An 8,291-nucleotide genomic window follows, 5' to 3' on the forward strand; every position below is an offset into this window, starting at 1 on the left:
AACCCAGTGACAGCTTGTTTTGTATGTACTCGGAGGCTTTAGTTTATTTTTCCTTCTCTTTTTCCCGGTGGAAGCTGTACACAGAGTTACTGCCAAATAAAAGAAGCCGTTTCTCCTCTTTGGCTGTAAAACTAACCTGAAGACAACCAGACCTGGCTTGTACAATATAACCAGATAAAGGTGATCATCATCATTGGGCCAGTCGTCTTTACTTGCCTTTGGCAGGGCTGTAGCATTCCATCACCATTGCCCTCTGGGTGGAAAGCACCAGCACTGCTGGCAGTCTTTGATTCACTGGGAGCCTTTTCTGATGGAGTTGCTCTGCTTTCCAGTTGCTTTTCCCCTGCTGGTTGTGTACCCTGTTGGCTTTCCTTGCCCTTCAGGCAAGGAGATTTTTTCCTTCTCCAGTGGCACAGCCGTTGCTGCATACAGGTTCCAGTATCTCCTATTTGCTGTATTAGCAGAAGCTTGACATAGGACAAGTCTGTCAAATTAAAAAGCACTGCCTCCAGCATCAGCAATACTTATTAGAGCTTATGCTGGTTTATGTTGGAGCTATTCAGGAAGGGGATTTTGCTCCAGGCAATAAAGAAAGGAGATACAATTTGTAAAGGTTTAATATGTATTTTTTTCTGGTTCCATGGCAGTGTCTGTATTGTTTGCTTGGGTTCCAATTAGAAACACATCTTTTAGGTAGCACTTGCTTGCCCAACTATTAAATATAATATCATTTTTTTTTACTTGTATACATTCGTAATTGTCCTGTGTTCTCATGACATAAGTTGAAACTGTGTCCTTCGTACCATGATGCTCAAACGATTTCCTTTTCAACAAAGAGTATGTAATAAAGGTTAAGAATGATTTTTGCAATCCATGCATTTAAGTATACATTACTATCTGTTTTAAGGATGGATAATCAATGTAAAAAATGATACTTCCGTGTATTCCTAATAGGTCACTGTGTAAATATCCATAATGGAATCGATTTCTTGGGTTATGGCAACCATTAGTACAGAAAGGAGTTTCACAATTAATGTGTTAGACATTTGCCTTTCATACTTACACGTGAAATGATTATTTATTGATTATTTTCAATCCAGGTTAATGATGTTGAAGAGGTTTCGGTATCTCAATTTAAAGTACTTAAAGCACGGTTCAAACAGAAATATCACATCCCTTTCGAGAAGTTCTGACTCATAGCTGATAAGCATTTCTTGTCTACACTGTCTCTCATTAATATATGCATACATCTATATTATGCATAAATTGTTTTGTGCATCTAGAAGGTCGTGGTGACACAGTCAGTGTCAGCCTGGGGCGGTAAGTTTTGCTGTTTCTGTAGTTGTCTATCTCTGTACAGCAGTAGGATATTGTCAGATGCTCAAGGGTTCTTCACCCTTCCTCAAAGCATGTGTGACCCTCATTAGGGTTAATGGGAGTTGTCTGCTTACAGTTGCAAGGTGAAGATGCAGCACCTGCCTCTGCTGATGCTGTTTTGGAGGTAAAATTGCACACGGTAGGAGGCTGCATTGGGTGTGAGGATGAAAGGCTTCAGCTGAGGCACTGCTGGGTGCATACGTACACAGGTGGCATGGTAGGCTGTGACAAAGGGTAGGTATTTGTGGGAGCATGGCAGTGGGGAAGGGAAAGTACTGTATTACATCCCTCTTCAGCAGAAAAGAGTTGCTTAGCAGTCAGCTAAATTGGTTTTCTTTAGCTTTTGGGTCAGGAGAAATGATTGTATTTTTACTGTTACCTACTGTTTTATCTTGAACAAACTAATTGCCACCTAGAGCTCTTTAAAACGATGAGTATGAAAAGCACGAATGAAACCAAATTGTATGCTATGACTTGCTTTGATTATCAGAGAACATTTTGCATTTATAGTGCTTTCTAACTGAATATTACGGAGCACTTGGGCAATATTAATGAGCAGTAGGAAGAATGTACAAAAGTGTGTAAGCGACTTTGGATCATCTTGTGCTCCAAGTGCAGAGTGACTCGTGTGGATCTGATACTGGGCAGCACCATGCGTGGCAGCTCCCCTGGTTCCTGAAAAACAAGGCTGCAAACACCAGTGCAACTGCTTGCTTTGTGCAATCATAGTATTTAAGGTTTTTATCTGTGATCCTCCTCGTTTTTCTGGTGAATGCGGGCCCTTTTTCAGTGATTTTAGGCCTACTGACAGTAGATTGACTCTTCTTAATTATCTTCTCCAGACCCCTTTAAATTAGTCCCCCAGGGATCTGAGAACCTGGTATTGAAAATGACAGCTTTAATATTTCCTTACTAAATACTTACAGATTGTTGTCCAGGGATGCTGACTCGCTTAAGATTGGTAATTCCTACTGAAAAACAGAAGTGATTTTAAGCAGCAGTACGTGCAAGGGGACGGAGCACAGTATGGAGGAAGAGGAGAGTGGCCATCAAATGTGTCTTTGTGCATACAGAAAACAGGAGAGTGTGGGAAGGGGAAATCATTTGAAACCATTGAACTCATACATAAATGTATAGCTTTCAAATAGCTAATTTTTTTATGTCATAAAAGAAAACTGGCTAAGGCTGGTTCCTTTTTTATAGCCCTGTCATAAAATCTGAAAAATGAGGTTTATAATTTATAGTCTGAAACCACCTTAACTATTGCAATACAAACAGCATCACTGTACTGCAGTTCTGAAACGCCTCCGGTGAAAATATTGCAGTGCCATAATTAACTAATACCAAGATTTTGTTTGTGGTGCTCTGCACTGCTTTCTCCACAAATAGGCAGTCGGTGTAAATCCTGAAGGCTCCGAAGATGGTGGTGCTTCAGAATGATCTCACATTGCCATGTCATTTAGGACAATCCCTGATTTTATGTCCATGGCTCGCAAAATCCGTCCCATCACTGGTTGGATTTTATAGAAGTTACTTTATTACACATCTATATTTATTCTATATTAAAAAAAATACAGAGGAGAACAGTGTGCACACTGCCTCCTAATTACTCTGTTTTCTGATATCTCAGCAACATTGATCTTTCAAAATGATCTCTTGCTGGTGGCATCGGTTTTATGTTGGAAAATATTCCTACAATTCTGGCAATGATAAACTAATTACAGACTATACATTTTTAATGATTTAATCTCTTGTCATATTTGTAGAGAGAAGTGATCTTGATTCCAAACAAATCTGCCATGCATGACCAAACACTCATCACGAAATGTATGGTTTTCATTAAACCCTGTTGTTAATACAAGCTTAGGATTGTTTTGTCGAAATGGGGAGAGGCTGGGGAGTAAAAGTGTGCTGAAAGATTACTGTAATAATGCTGCAGTAAGCTATTTGAATCACACAGAGCTCCCAGCAACATTCCTCTGACATGTGCCTCCCATCACAGAGGGCCGCTGACAAGTGTGCTGTGCCGCAGCCGCGTGTCAGAGGGGCTGCGCTGGGTGGCAGTGAGGAAGGTACATTCACATTCCTTATCTCTTGCTAGGAATCCAGGTTTGCATCATTCACCCCATCTACGTCAGTCTTACGGTTTTTTGAGTAATGATCAGGCAAGTGGTAAGTCAAAAAAAGGAGGTTCAAGTGATGTCCTTTTTTTAATATGTGCTGAGATTTCTGCTCTGTGAACTGCTGCTACACGTGTGCAATTAGTACTCGTGTTGCTGTCCCCATCCCATTGCTGTCTGCCTCGCTGGGAGGTCTGCTTTTTAATCTTGCACATAAATACAACAGCAGTAGAGCATGAGGCTGGTGCTGCAATGGGGGAACATAAGACTATCACCTCCTTTGCGTTCACTGGAGGGACTGTATCTGTATCCTGGTCAGCAGCAGCTCATAACTGTGCGTCGGATCCAGAAATAGGGGAGGGGGATGTGGTTCTTTAGAGAGTGGATGTCAAAGGTGTTGCCAGATGACAGGGAAAATCAATTGTTAGAAATGTCTTGTACTTAGGGGAGACATTTCAGGTAATTTCAGTGGCTGCAAACATTCCTGCCATTTCACTTGCATTTGGGTGCCTTTGCCCCTTTCTCAGAGAGCTCTTTTGTTGTTTTAATGCCTTCAATCTCCAAGAAGTCTGAAGCTAAGAATGGCATTTAGAGGAGATATTTAAGAAAATTCTTAGTATATATCTGGATCAGCTGAGTACATGCTGATACACTTGGAAGAATTTGAGTCAGATGCATTCGCATCCACATAGCTAATAGAAATCTGAGCCTATAATTGCTTAACCTGGAGAGGTGTGAGTGTGGAGGGTGAACTGGTTGTGGTTCTACTGGCACAGAAAGGATGAAACTATTATTATGAACTAGAACTCCAATTTTATTAATGTCCTGAAGTATGGAAGGAAGCAACAAATCTGATTTAAGTGAAGACATTTGTCTTGGCAGTGTGATTTACTCCAGGGTTGTAAATTTGACATGATGGAGACTAAAATGTACTGAAACTTAAATTTCTCCCATATCTCACTCAAAGTCAAATGATTTAAATAGCAGGATCTGAGAAATGACATGTATCCTTGGATGCTCGTATCGTTTTGGTGCTGAATATTTTAATTTCATATCTGAAGGAATTTTGGACTTTTAAACTTTGAGGGAAACGAGGCAAAATTTCAGGGCATCGTGTGGGGTTGCAGCTGTAATGAGCACATCTCTACATACTGTGGTGAGGGTTTCCTGCCTGGTAGATCCATCCAGGATCCTCTAATGATAAAAACAGGTATTATCAAAGGTGAAATCTGCTTTGCAGACGCATCTGCAGAAATGTGCTTTGTATTACACGTCCTGGTAATGCTTCTGTCTACCTCCCTGGCAGCGTACCTATGTCTCCTGTCATAAAGATCTGTTCAGGACAAATCAGTTTAAGGCACAAATGTTATATTAATGACCCAGAACAGAGCTGGGGAAAGAGACTCGGCTGTCATTGCCGGCAGGAGACTCCCAACATGGTATTGCACTGAGAATCCTGCTTGCTCTCAGTTTGGAGGAGATCTTGAGATGTTTTTGCTTTTTTGTCCAGGTAGGACCAGCTCAGGTAAGTGGACCAAGCCAAGGTCCCTACGTTTGGTCTCCTGACCCATGTTTCCTCTCCAATCCATGACAACTTGCATCTTCCCGAAGTCATCACTTGCCCTCTGAAGGAGCCTTCTCCTTCCATGGAGGAATTTATCGACTCACTTGCACTCGTTGAAAGTGTCTGAAGAGAATTTTCAGGCTTTGACTTCTTTGTTGTCTGATGAAGAATTTAGCCCAGGTTTATGCTGGTTTGGCATAACTCTAATTTTCCTATTCATTTCCAGAATAGTCCTTAAAAATCTCCATATTATGGAAGTAAAAATGAGAGTTCAAGTTTAATTATTTTTTAAAATTATATTTTAAGATAAACCAGTAACTTTTACAGCCTCATTCTGTGATTCCATGAAATGGGATTAATTTCTTAGTAGCACTGGACCTGCTCTGTCAATTCAATAAAAGTAATGTGGACGATTTCAGTCTATTACTTTTAAATTAACTCAGACCACGTGACTCTTCCTAATACACTGCCACCTTGTGAAAAACAAGGTTGTGTTTTATTGATTCATGTGATAGATGAGAATGTTAAATGTTCCCTGGCAAGCAGCACCCCAAACAACATGAGGCTCATAGGCATGCCAGGACTTGGGGAACTAATTATGCTGAGGCAGAAGAGGTTATTTCACTTCTAAGTTGTAAAATGGAAAAATAGTAAAGTAACTGCAGTTCAAAAAAAGAAAAAAAAAAAAGAAGGAAAAAAACGAAAAGCAAAATCCTCTCATTCTTCCTCCACATCCTTCCTCCTTGGCTGATATGTTTTGTCTAGCCACATTTTAAGTTGGTTTCTTAAAATGCAGAGTTTAAAAAGGTCATTGGGAAATGAATAAGAAAGGAATCAAAGCAGAGAAAATGTAAGAGAGGTCCTTGTGTGATAGCATACCCATATCTGAGTGTGTGGAGTAGTCCTGTTTCCCACAAAGGAAGAGGAGTGAGAGGTATTGCCCCTTCAAAGATACAAACTTCCCACAGAGGTTGCTTGTTGAAGTTTTACTCAGTGAAAAATGAAGTCTGAAAAAGCTGGTGTGATGATCCTTTGAGGACGTTTTAGAATAATTGTAACAATAATGCATCAAAATGTCACTAGGGAAAATGATTAATTGAAAATGCCTTCATTTTTCTCCTCCATTTGTTTGCATTCCCATCCTTAGTTTCTCATACAAAAAGTAAAAATAGTAACATCCCGCGTAGCTCTACATATGAAGTCTTTTATTATGGCTCAGTGACATGTGAAACCTTGCTACTGACATTCATGGACTTATATGCCTACCACTTCTGTTGCTTTATTAACATCTTAGCTTTCAGCATATAAGTTAAAACACTGAAAACAACTGAAAAATTGTGACTATGGCAGTGACATTTATCATTCTCTAACAAAACATGAAAAAACACGGTGGCTTGCTGGCTCTTGGTGTGCTCTTATTTTTCTCTTAACTGCTGTCTGTATTTAATGAGGACTAATCCAAGCAGGCAGAGTGCACAAAACGAAGATGGGTGGTAGAGGTGACTTTTGTTCATGGGGCTGTAAAACACAGCAGAGTGGGAGGAAACAACAGACAGATGTAATGGGAGTAAGAGGGATTGGGAGCAGGAAGTTTTGTTTTTGTGAACTCTTGCCCATGCTCACTGGCTAACTCCTCCAGGCCAGCAGCTTTGAAAGAGGCTGCTGGGCCAGCACCAGCACCAGAAGCCCATCTTGTGAGGATGCGTCTTCCCTTTGTGCATTTCCCTTTATATAATCTGTATGGCATTCAGGATTGAAAGCTCATTCCAGTATTTAAAAAAAAAAGAAAAAGTGGTTCTGTATTTCATCAGAAGAAGTGGAAGAAAGAGAGGAGAAAAGCAACATTAAGGATAAGTAAGATAAGTAATCTGCTTGTTGCTTTAGGCATATTTCTGCTCATTTTAGTTTGTTGTCATTCAGTTTGATTCACTGAACTGATTCAATTTTAATGGTTCACTTATGCATGCAACTACCTGGAAAAAAAGATTTAAAAAAAATGCCCCTAAAGCAAATCTTGTTGAGATTTTGGTCCAAAAAGTGGTCTTAAGTAAGGAGAAGAGCAAAAACTAAAACAATATGGCACACATCAAGTAAAAGGAAGGTACAATATATGAACAGAAGAGACAAACATGAGCAACCAAATAAAGTTAAAAATCGTGCCTAGAGTAAAAACTCATTTTCAATATGTTTTACGATTACACAGGAGAATGAGTTTCTTCAACCTTTGGATTCTTTCTTTATTCAGTTAACTTAAAGCTGCCAAGTCTGGGAGGGTGTCTCTTCCAAGGCACCAGCCGCTTCTTACAGCCCTTGCTGAATGCAGGAAAATTTAGCAATGGGGAAAATTGCATATACTAAGAATATAAGATGATGAATATGTTGTGTCACATACATACCATCTGTGAGTTACTCTGACAGACAGAACAGCTTGTGTGCCAAATCCCGAAACATGGCTTTGATTAGTGCGTACACTGTGGAATAATCGTCTTGGGGACTTTGGGGGAATTAAAGTGTGACCTTGAAGTCAGACTTTAAAGGTCAAGCCATCAGGGTCTGGAAGGGTAACTCCCTACCTCTGTAATTGGGTTTTTCTGCAATGAGTGCAGTAGGGCAGAAGTTTTCATAAATGAGGCTGACGACAGCAGGGAGAGGATGGAACTCCAGAGATGGCAAGTTGGGATCCTTCTCTGGGCTTCAAGGTAGCTGTAAAACAAGTTGTTTTGTATCCAGGGCTTGATCCTGGGGAAGAGCAGCAGCTAGGAGAGTTCTGGATTCGGCAGAGCTGCAGCCATGGGCAGATAAATGTCCTGTAGCTGCCCCTGCTGCTTTGCAGGTCACTTGCTTTGTGGTGGTCACGCAGCCCCCTGCTTCTTCACCCCTCTGCAGGCACTTACAGACAGGAAGGTGATCAGTGTCTCATAGATTCAATCCTTGCTATTCTCTTCTTCAGTATTGTTGGAAGTTAATTTCATGTGTTATCATTTACTTAAAGTTGTTAGTCTGGCTTTATAAAATCCCTCGCTTTTGTGCAATAACATGATTCAGCTCTGATGGCTGTTACAGTAATGGCTCCTGTGAAAGAGGTCCCTTCCTGAACTCCAGAGCCCATAAATATTAGCTTTATTTTTCTAAGTAGTTGCTTTTTCAGCAGGATGGTAGCTATAACCATAAAAATGGCTAATAAGGAATTCTTCCTTACTTGCTGTTTATATGGTTAAACATTAAAAAAA

The 8,291-nt window shown here is 40.3% G+C and overlaps 1 protein-coding gene across 1 annotated transcript in view; it reads left to right on the forward strand.

Moving 5' to 3' along the window:
* Positions 1-8,291, forward strand: part of PTPRG (protein tyrosine phosphatase receptor type G) — a 301,167-nt gene that overhangs the window by 141,519 nt on the left and 151,357 nt on the right. The window lies entirely within an intron of this gene.

This window comes from Meleagris gallopavo, chromosome 14, assembly GCF_000146605.3.
Source record: "Meleagris gallopavo isolate NT-WF06-2002-E0010 breed Aviagen turkey brand Nicholas breeding stock chromosome 14, Turkey_5.1, whole genome shotgun sequence".
Lineage (NCBI taxonomy): Eukaryota > Metazoa > Chordata > Aves > Galliformes > Phasianidae > Meleagris > Meleagris gallopavo.